This window comes from Corvus brachyrhynchos, unplaced genomic scaffold (genome assembly GCF_000691975.1).
Source record: "Corvus brachyrhynchos isolate BGI_N302 unplaced genomic scaffold, ASM69197v1 scaffold203, whole genome shotgun sequence".
In the NCBI taxonomy this organism is placed as follows: domain Eukaryota; kingdom Metazoa; phylum Chordata; class Aves; order Passeriformes; family Corvidae; genus Corvus; species Corvus brachyrhynchos.
In genome coordinates, this window is record NW_008237408.1 from 1,402,369 (window position 1) to 1,413,598 (window position 11,230).

Below are 11,230 nucleotides of genomic sequence, written 5' to 3' on the forward strand. Positions count from 1 at the left end.
CCTGGATCCCTGGAAGTGTCCAAGGCCAGGCTGGATGGGGCTTGGAGCAATGTGGGATAGTGGAAGGTGTCCCTGTCCACGGCAGGGGGTGGAACTGGATGAGCTTTAAGCTCCCTTCCATCCCAAACCACTCTGTGATTCCATAATCCTATGATTTCCTTGTCCTTGGTTCCTCATCCCACTGAAAGGCTGATCTCCGAGGAGCATCCAAATTTGGGATATGAGGTCCTAGAGCAGACACAGTAGTGCTGGGCTGTGTGTACACGAATCCCCAGCCAGCAGCACGATGCCAACCCCACATCCAGCTAAAGGATATCCATGGAGCAGGGCTGGAGCTGCCGCCACACGTGCCCTTGACTTCACAAACACAGCTGCAATACTCACAAGCAAAGGTGCATCTGCATCACTGCAGAGTCATGCAGTTTAAAAATAAAAGCTTGAAAATTACTTTCTAATTTGAAATAATTTAAATTAGAAAAACGATTTAAGATGCGTATTTTGCAAAAATTTTCCAAGGGAGAAGAATCTCAAGCCAGTGAAGCAGTGGAAGTCACTTGGTAAAAGCACTGGGAACCAGTGTGTGATGAAGTGCCAACCCACCTTTCAAGCAGAATCCTTGTCTGCAAGTACAAAAGAACAAACAATTTCTTTTTACTTTGCTTATTTATCTCAGTTCAATGACTGCTGCTTTCAAAGTTGAGGAATCAGCTGGGAATTCAGAAAGCAGGAAAAACAGTTTCTCGCTTTTAAATGAGGAATAAAAATAAGGTAAGTTGATGAGCTCTGCCAGCTCTATGGTTTTGAAGGACAAGGTAACCAGAAATTAGGTGAAATTTAGCTTAGCAAGACTCATTGTATTTAATAAATGTATTTTGGAAGAAAAGCTGTATTTTGACAGAAGTGTAACACAGCCTTAACATCAAGTAAAACTGCACTTTCAATTGAATTAGTTTCCATCCAAATGGAGCTTGACATGATTTTAAATAGGAATCAGCTGGGAAATATGCAGGATTAACCATGTTCTAATTCAGCATGTAATAAATGTATAGGAAGAGATGTAATTGCTCAGGTTACATCCTGACACCTGCTACAAAACCCTGAATTTCTCAGCAGAGCCCAAGAAATACAAGCGCAAAATAAAAGTAAGGATCAATTATTCAAACCAAAGTTTCCTGCCTGCTCTTTAAACCACTTTGATTTGCATCGATCCACGTGCTGCAGTGTCAACTTTGTACAATCACCCACCCTCTGAAGACACACTCAGGTCCATGCAGCATCCATGGCATGCATTTATTGGAGGAAGAGAACTTCTGGGATGGATTTCATGGATCTTACCTACCTGGGAGACAGACCTGCTTCTGCCCTGAGCAGCTAAAGGAAGGGGAGCAAAGGAAATTCTGGGAGAAAACAACACGACAACCAGAGGAATTTGAGCCTCACTGTTCAAAATGAGAAATTCAAATAAACAAATGCATCATTCCTTTAGGAAGAAACATGCAAATTAAAATCAAACCACCTTTTACTGCCACCTTCTAAAAATATGAACTAGAAGGGGTAGGGCATGAGTTTTGTGTCACATGGAATATAAAGGAAATGTTCAAACAGGTGTAATAAGTTGTTTAGAAATTATTAAACTGCTTTAAGCAAGCAGAGTTAGTCACTCCCGCACTAGGAAGCTGCAAAAGCAATGTCAAGAAATTTAGGGGGCAACTTACTGTCAAGAAGTAGAGAAGGTTTTAAGTCTAAATGAGGAATAAGGCAATTGATGAAATTTCATATCAGATCTATTCAAGACACCAAGATAAGACATCAACACTGTCAAAAGCCAAGGCCAGAGATTTCCAAGAGCCACACTAGCAAACTCAAAGAGGATGAAAAATTTCAGGTTTTTGGACAGCTGTTTAAGAGAGTTTTATTTTAAAACAAAGGACCAGTAATGTGCAACCTTTCCATGCATATCTGATTAATATGAAGCAGCCTTGAGGAGAAGGACCTGGGGGTGGTGGTGGATGAGAGGCTGGACATGCCCCATCCATGTACATTCACATCCCAGAACCCCCCCTATGCCCTGGGCTGATCCCCCAGCATGGGCAGCAGGGGAGGGGGGATTCTGCCCCTCTGCCCATCTCAGGTGAGACCCCACCTGCAGAGCTACTTCCAGTCCTGGGGTCCAACAGCAGAAGGACATGGAGCTGCTGGAGAGAGTCCAGAGGAGGCCACAGAGATGTCCCAAGGGCTGGAGCCCCTCTGCTCTGGAGCCAGGCTAGGAGAGCTGGGGGTGTTCACCTGGAGAAGAGAAGGATCCAGAGAGACCTCAGAGCCCCTTCCAGTGCCTAAAGGGGCTCCAGGAGAGCTGGAGAGGGACTTGGGACAAGGCATGGAGGGACAGGACACAGGGAATGGCTTCAAACTGTCAGGGGGCAGGGTTAGACGGGATATCAGGATGGAATTGTTGGCTGTGAGGGTGGGGAGGCCATGGCACAGGTGAAGCTGTGGCTGCCCCTGGATCCCTGGAAGTGTCCAAGGCCAGGCTGGACAGAGCAGCCTGGGATGGCAGAAGGTGTCCCTGCCCATGGCAGGGGGTAAAGTGGAACACAATGATCTTTAAGGTCCCCTGCCACCCATTCCATGATTCCACAACCTTGCACAGGTGAACACTGCAGCACTGCATTCCAAGAGCCACATTTGCAGGCAATGGGGTTTGAATACATCCCATGGTATCCCAGGACTGGAATGGCCTGGGAGAACTGGGGCACCATGTTTGCTGTGCAAAGCATTTCCAGGGTATTTTCAGGGATGCTCTCCAGTGGCCTTGTCTACACAAATTGGAAGGATTAAACCAGACCTCAGAGCAATTTAAATAAATCTGCACAACCCGAGTGTCACTGAGTGCCTCACAACGCTTCATCTGAAATTGGTTCCCTATCAGCTTAAATTTGTGTCTCCACATGTAGGAGCCCTCCTGAGCACAGGAGGCAACACCCACAAATTGACCTCTAACCACTGCCATGCACAGAAGTAAAAGTGATTTATACCTGGTTATAATTTCACCCAGTGCAAGGTGGGTACATATATAAATAAACATAAATTTTATGTACATACAAATGCATTTGCGTGTATATAAACTATACCCAAATACAGGAAAAGAAGCCACCCACTTGTGCTCCAAATCTCTAACCTTCTCCCAGCCATTCCATAAACCCCACAACCAAAGCCAGTCCCACTTTATGTTTTTATAAAGTCTGCAACTAAACCTTAAAATAAATAAATAATAAAAGGTCATAATTCATCATCCTGACATCAAATCAGCAGATTGGGACTCCAGTATATCAGAGTGATGGATATAGACTTGTTTTAAGGATGGTTTAGTCTGCACTATGCCAGAACATTTATTGTTGCTTTTAAGACTGTTTCCTTTCCACGATGTTTCAAATGAAAGCAACAGTCTTCTTTTCCCTTAACTGCCTGTCTGAGAATCCACTATTCAGCAAAAAGAATTTTCCCCCAAAAAATCATGACTAGGGAAGCAACAGGACAGTGAGTACTAGAAAACACAATTTCTTGTTTTTCCTTATTTTCTCTTGCTTGCCAGGTGATCTAATAACCACTCATTGATGGATATCATGATTTCAGCCTCTCTCAGGCAAAAATCCTTCCTAATAAATGTCCAACCAGCACGAAATCTCTCCATCCATTGCTTATTACCGCTGACGTTTCACTTTGCCACAGTGGCAGGATGCTGGAGCACCACTGTCCTGGGCCCCACCGTCCCACAAAGGACCACAAGCAGTCCTCCCAGTTAATCCAGTCCAGCTTCCATTTGCTCCCTGTGATCCATACCTGCCCTCTTGCCATTCTCTCTCTGCTTTTCATGGGGTGAGATAAAAAAGCTGTTTTATCTCTCTAAACGTAAACTCTGATCTCGTATCAAATGCTGTTCAATAAATGAATACACACCCCCAGTTTTAAGTCATACATATATACATTTATACACATATTTCCATCAGCAGAGCACACTGGAAACTATTAACTCTCATCTCAACCTCTGCTGGGGGTAAAACACGTCAACTTGACAGGCGGTCCAGTGCAGGAAGATGCACACAAAGAGGTCAGACTACAATCTCAGATGTCCTGTCCACCTTGGCTGCTGTGTACAACTCCCTCCCTCTGCCTTGGGCCAAGATCACATTTCTTAACCTTAAAAAAAGTCAAGCTCTTTGCAAACAGCTCCATGGGCCACCCTGTATCCCACTAACACTACAAGACACAGCAGAGTCATAAAACCATTGACATTTTCACCAGAACATTTTCTTAATTACAAATACTGATAAAAACCTGCATTGCTTCTGCTTCTCAGACAATCCCAGCAACACTGACAGTGCTTGAGAGTGCGCCCAGGAGACAGAACATTTATATTTGCTGCAATAATGGCAGGGACCTTCTTACAGTCCACCAAGAGACAGCAAGTCAGTACCACCACTATGGAAACTTGCTGTTTGATCCAGATCTGAACAAGACCAGGTTTGATCAGTGTTGTAAATGGTGCTTCGTAAGCACAACTGGTAATCAATTTGGAAAAGAGGAGAAAATGTAAAGCAATAATTATCATTTCTACCTGCTTCCCTTGCTCCCCCTACCCCCATCATAGTTTTACAACCCTTCTTTGAGTCTGCTTAGGTAACCAAACAATCCAGGAGGGAAAGGAGTTGAAAAGCCCCAGCAAAGGGACTTTGCTGCCAGGAACTGGCTGCCAGTTCTGCCAATACAGTGTTGGGGGATGACGTGTTCTAGGAACTGCCCCCATCTTTCAGGTTGCTCCTATCACTTCTTTCCTTGCAGCAGAACTGAATCAAATCTTTGTGAGTTAAAAGGGTGCAGGAAGCTGTACACAGACGTGGGGGGATTTACTCTTCAGACAAAAAAAAAAAAGACAAAAACCTCACAAACCACCCACATTTCAGCAACCCTAGGTCTGCCTGCACCCCTCTTGCAAGAGCACAGTTGCATATTCTTCATTGTATTTATAAATAGGGCTGGTTTTATCATGTCACAGGCTGTCACTTACACTGACTTCTCTCTCTCTCAGCTCATGCACAGGAGCTCCCTGGCCTGAGTTTGTAAATACAGATTTGTATGAACAGGAACAGATACACCATCGTGCAATATGAGGCCATAATTCCACCGGGGAGAAAGCGTGAAAGGAACCCCAGGTAATGGAACTGTTTGTACATATTCACACAAATAATCTTAGCCCTTGTCCTGACATTAATATAAGAACACAAGTCTTATGGAGCTTGAAATCTTCCCCTGGAGAAACAACTTTGCAAAAGCAATGGAAGAAAGCACGCTGTATAGAAAAAGCTGTTTGTAGCTTTGCTTGCTATTTAAACCAGGCTGATTAATCTTTAAGATCCAGCAGCTTTTCAGATTTTTGCCTTCCCTCCCTTATTCTACAGCCTTTTTATCAGTGCTTTAAAGGAACAGCACACCAAAGGCTCAGCTACACCCAGGACTGTGCACACAAACCCCCACCAACTGCAAAAGCAGCAGCTCATGTGAGAGCTCAGAGACCACCAGGCAGCTGGGGACATGAGGCAGAAGTGGGATACAAGGAATACAAACCAAAAAAGAACTGGAATGTGTGAATCTGTAAGAGATCGTTTAGTACAGCAACCACAGCCCCTCAGAAACCATGGCAGGACAACAGGATACAGCCTCAAGCTATGCCAGGGGAGGTTCAGGTTGGACACCAGAAGGAATTTCCTCATGGAAAGGGTGGTCAGGCATTGAGAGGGGCTGCCCAGAGTGGTTTGGAGTCCCCAACCCTGGAAGGGTTCAAGGAATGACTGGACGTGGCGCTCAGTGCTCTGGGTGAAAAGGTGGGGATGAGTCACAGCTTGGATTCGATCTCTTTGGTCTTTTCCAACTTTAAGATTCTGTAGTTTTAGGTTTTCCAGTTGTATCCTCCAATCGGAACCATCAGGGTTCACATCTAAGCTTTCACTTTGAAAATGAGATCATAGGTCCTGGTAAAATTTGAGACTGACAGCAAATACATTCTCAAAGCTGACATATTAAAAAGCCCCCACCCTACAAATTTGGTAAAAGATGCTACTATTGACAGCCTGCTTTCATATACAGCAAGGTGGGAATGGAGGGCAAGAAGATATTCAAAGAAGAAATATGAATGAACAGAAGGAATTTATAAAGAGCCTGGTACCTGCAGTGCGGCACGAAAGCCAGGCCACCCCCTTTCCAAAAACCTCTTGTAACCTAAAGCCCTGACTGTGAGGCCATGCTCCACCCCGTAAGGTTAAAAATCTCTATAAAAGTTTTCAGGTCTGGCCTTCAAGAATTGAAAGGTAGTCCAAGGAAGTCCTTCAGCACACCAGTGGGAAACCTGGGTTATGTGGAACACCAAAAAAAAGCTGTAACAAAACCTCAGTATGAAGCACAGTACAGAAGATTTCAACTAGGAAACAAGGCAAGTCCAGCACCTCAGGAGAAATCTTCCTTTTCCTAAGTTACTTGGGAGATACAGAATGAAGAGAGAGAAATCAGACCACCATTAGTCTGTGAGTTTTCCACCTTCAGGTCTAACTGCACCATGCAAAGGCTCTCTGCCTTTGCTGGAAAAAAAATCCTGCATGAACTATATAGATGTAATGCATATGTTGCACAAAACCAAGTTTACATAATAAAGAGAATATATATTTGCTTTGATCTCAAGCTGCGCCATAAATTTTTAATAACAGCTGTAAAACAGAAATCTTTGGCTAGAAATCCTCAGCAGCAATGAAATTTAAGCTCCTACTCATTACAGGTTAAGAAAACCCATTTCCAATCCATTCCTTGTTACCAGCTTCTCACAAGGAGAAATGCAAATGTCATCTACAGCCATTTATTTATTTGTAGATTATTCTCTTCAGCCTGGCTCTCTCCAAAACAGAGGGAAAAGGGACTATTCAATCTGGTTTGTCATCTTTGGTCCTATTAGCAGAGACATTGCTAAATTCAGATATCACAATCCTCTCATTTTATATTTCACTGGAAGGATGCCTCAATCTGTTTTTTTTTTCTCTACAGAGAAACTGTTAAACCAAAAGTACTAAAAAAATAACTTCTCTACGATGCACCACAAATAGATTACAGTTTCTAGTTCAAGTGCAAAGGGACAAAGAAACCAAAATCTTTTTATATGCAGACATTAAAGTAAAAGCAGGAAACAGACTTAACATCTGGCAAAAAAACATTAACCCTTGTGCGTTCAGTGATGCAACTCACAGAACTTCCTTTGCTGTCAGCTCCTTCCCCCCCACTAAAGAATCACCACTATTGTACAGCACTTAAAACAGTGTGTTCACTGCTCCAAAAGGTGCAATTATCAAATACATTATCTAGAAAAAAGATTACAATAAAAGAAATATGAAATTCCTTGTTCAAGTCTTACATATATCACTGCATGCAAGGAAAGTATCACACAGAAGCATTTTTTAGGAGGAAGATTTTTAGAAAACGGTATTTAAAGCCAGTTTTTGGGGGTAGAAAGAGGACAGATGATTACAGTGCTGTATGATAAGATGAGAAACAGCGAGCTAATGGAATAGAAAACTGCATACACTGGAGACAGCTTTACAAGTTAGAGAAATGACAGGCAAATAGCAATCACACCACACCAAAAAGGCACTGACAAGTCAGAAAAAACCTTCATTTTCTAAATGACAGCAGACTTAGTCCCTCTGTATGAAGAGCACACAGAGTTGGAGTTAAACAGTAACTGAGAGTCCCAGAGATGTTTGGAGACTACCCAAAATGGAGAGAAACCATTCCTTCTCTTCCTTCCACAGGGTTTGTGCCCCTCTGTTCAAAGCCAGGTGGGTTTTTCTGGATGCAGATCCATCAGAAATCCAAGCTGTGTCCTGCCCTCCCTCCCTGCCAGGGGTGAGCGCTTGCAGGGTCCTGCTGGCTCAGAACTTTGAACACACCCCAAATCACTTTCAGCAAAACTATCCCAGCTGGATCACGCACAAAATTACAGAGGTCCATGTTCTCCCGACTGATTCCATCTGAACCATGTGAGAGAGTTACTAAACAGCCCTGTCAACACATTGGTGAGGATGGGAAAGGGAAGGACTCACCATCCAGCTCACAGAGTTTAAATACTGTATTTGTTCATGCTTAAAGTGGCACAGGACTGAACAGGGGTTGAGAAAAAAAAAAAGAATTAAATAAGCCAAATTAAAAAAAAAGGTGACTTAAATTAGAAATTAAGGCCATTGGCTCACTAGGAACTGAACTAACAGCACCTCCCTTCACAAGGGCTAACCTGGGACCCGGGTATGGAACACCCAACAGGAGAAAACACCGCAATGGAACACGTCTGGACCTCTCTTTGGGTGGGAAAGGGGGGACACAGAGGATATCCAGAACACCTGCAGCCCACAGTGAGGATGACTGCAAGGATATGCTGCGGAGGGGTCAAATATTCTAGGCTCTCCTCAGCATCCACCACGGCATTATCCAGCCTTGCTTGTGCCAGAGATAAAGCAAGCTTCTGATCTGACCACAACAGCATATTTCTTACACCTGATTTTAACTGAACTCAGTCTCTATGCTGAGTTTTGCAATTCTTGCATAAACATTACTTTATAACTGCCCAAAAGCAGAGGCACAAACCTGCATAGCTCTGTGGTGGTGCAGATGAGAGCCAGCTCCAGGCAACGCTTTCAGGACATACCCCCTTATTTTTGCACCACTGCTGCCCTGCAGAAAAAGAGCAGCAAAGCAGAAGCCTCACTGAATCTCCAATTACAAAGCCTACCATGTAAAATGCCAATTAAACAACTGCCTTCTAACTCTCCCTTGTGCCAGCCAGTGTTCAACCCAGTAAGAGTTGCATGTCTTTAAGAACCATAGTAAAACACTTTAAAAGCTCCACTTTCCAAAAGTAAGGTGAGAGAGAGAACTGGGGACAGAATGAAAAGCACAAGGATGCATCTCCATGAAAATTATCAGTTTAATTTCCCTTTGCACATACCACAGAACTGGAGAGGTTGGACGGCACCTCCCAAGCTTGTCCAGTCTAACCCCCCCTTGAAGTGCAACTTTCCAGTCCAATTGCTCCAAAAATAACTGTGCAGGAACATGATGATCCACCTGGATTTAGGTTGGTGCTGGGGTAATGACTGGACTACAAAAATACATCTTCCTACGAAGCCCAGCAGTCTCAGAGCCGTGGGGTAGGGATGGCCCAGCAGGGTAGTTTCTGAAACCTCAGAGAACATTGCTAAATCTTTTGCTTGGTGGTTAAGGCCAAAACCGAAAAGTTAGTTAAAACTGGGTTTGAGCAAAGTTTAGAACTGGGAACTGTGACTGCAAATGGCACAGGAACAGATACAAAAGAAAGACCATCAACAGTAGCAGGGAAAACAAGCAAGAGAAACTCGAGGTGCAGCATCAAAGCACATAATTTGCAATTTCTCTTTCTGCGAACACCAGTCATGGTCCAAGACTCTCCTCAGCAGCTGTAAGAGCACAGAGCTCATATCCAGCACATCCAAATTAATGCAGGAGAGTTTAGGAGGTCTGCCCAAGTAATGCCTCCACACAATTATAGCTCAGAAGTCATAACCCCTCCCTTCAATATTAAAGAAAAAAGAAATCACATTTGCAGGCAAAATGTACTGATAATACTGCAATGGCAGCATGGCCCCAAGCCTGCAGCCTTCTCAGAAGTCATTCTCATCAGAAGAAAACTGAAGGATCATCCTCTTCATCCAGCGATTTGCAAGACATTTAACACACGCTGCTCACTAGAAGACCAGCACAGTCTCAGGAGTGGGCAAGGGGAGTTTAAGTGTTTCAATCCCATCCCTGTGCAGGTTTTACCTGGAGGAGATGGACAGCATAAAGCAGAGCTGGGAAGCAGCACCCAGGAGGACACCAGAGGCAAATTTCCGCCATGAGGGGTGGGGGAAAGGCTGCTCACAGTAAATTGTTTTGTCAAATAACTAGAGGGAGGGCCAATGTCTCCTCTGGAAGGCTGACAGTAGAAGTCTGTCAGAAGCAAAAACAATGGATAATTAATTATTCTTAAATATGAAAGGACCTAGAACTCAGTGATCTGCTAATTAAAAACAAAATATCCACAATATAGTTCCAGTTCAGTTCTTGTGAGAGCCAACAGAGAGCAATCCAACCACCTCTAACGTCAGTAAGAGCTTGTTTTAAGGACTCATCCCTTAAAGATATCAAAATTTAATGGAAATTGCAGATATTTAGCACTCGTCTATTTCATATTCAAATATCTGAGCTCACACATAATACACCAGAGAATCTTCACCAACTCACTGTGTTTCAGCAGTTCTAGAAATCACTGAAAAGTAACTGGCAAACCAACTAAACTTCCTTAGTGTAAAGCTGCTCCTTGAAGGCAGCTCTGGAGGGGCACAAAGGAGTGAAGTTTTATTTTTGTTTTAGTTGGTCATGCAATGGGTAAGAATCAGAAAGCAGCTCTGATGTGTGAGAAGTAGCACAGACAAGCTCGGTGACAGGGAGAAGGAAAGATAAATTGTGACTTTCTGTGAAGATGACAACACTTAAAATTAAATGTCCTTGTCTTAATATCTGCTCCCACATAGCCACAGTAGGTTGTGTGAGGGACAGAAGAAAACTAAGGTTTCTCCAGCCTATCTTTCCCACAGTGTTTTACAAAATAGGGAGGGAGTAGAGAGGTCTTCCAGATAAATCAGGATCTGCAGGGATCCAGCTGCAGGATCCCCAGCCTTTTGTGAGAATTTTCCTCACAATATGTACAAGCCATCCATCAAAGGATCCACAAAAAACAAAAAAATCCCAGAATCACTTGGGTTGGAAAAGACCTCTGAGACCATGGAGTCCAGCCTGTGACTGATCCCCACCTTTTCACCAGCCCAGTGCTCTGAGTGCCACCTCCAGGTGTTCCTTGGACACCTCCAGGGCTGGGGACTCCAAACCTCCCTGGGCAGCCCCCTCCAATGTCTGACAGCCCTTTCCATGAGGAAGTTCTTCCCGGTATTGGAAATGCTGGACAAATAGCAATCTTGAAACACAAAGCAGAATGACAGGTTTTAAATCCACCCTCCCTAAGTGTGGTGCCTCAGTGCGGGCTGAAGGGAGGCAGCTCCCACAATTTTAAGACTTGCAATATCCCAATTCGGAAAAGGTGTCCACATCCTTTGCTCCAAGCACT

General features: G+C 43.8%; 1 protein-coding gene across 12 annotated transcripts in view; it reads right to left on the minus strand.

Moving 5' to 3' along the window:
• HMBOX1 (homeobox containing 1) overlaps positions 1-11,230 on the minus strand; it is a 110,925-nt gene that overhangs the window by 89,167 nt on the left and 10,528 nt on the right. For 4 of the 12 annotated variants that reach the window (XM_017730856.1, XM_017730852.1, XM_008631037.2 and 1 more), the window contains exon 1: positions 2,144-2,207. The exons of 3 other annotated variants lie outside the window; for them this stretch is intronic. The gene's annotated coding sequence lies outside the window, so the exon portion shown is untranslated. Of the gene's footprint in view, positions 1-2,143; positions 2,211-11,230 lie in introns of those variants that run through there. 5 more of the 12 variants (XM_008631039.2, XM_017730853.1, XM_008631036.2 and 2 more) reach the window with 3 other exon arrangements.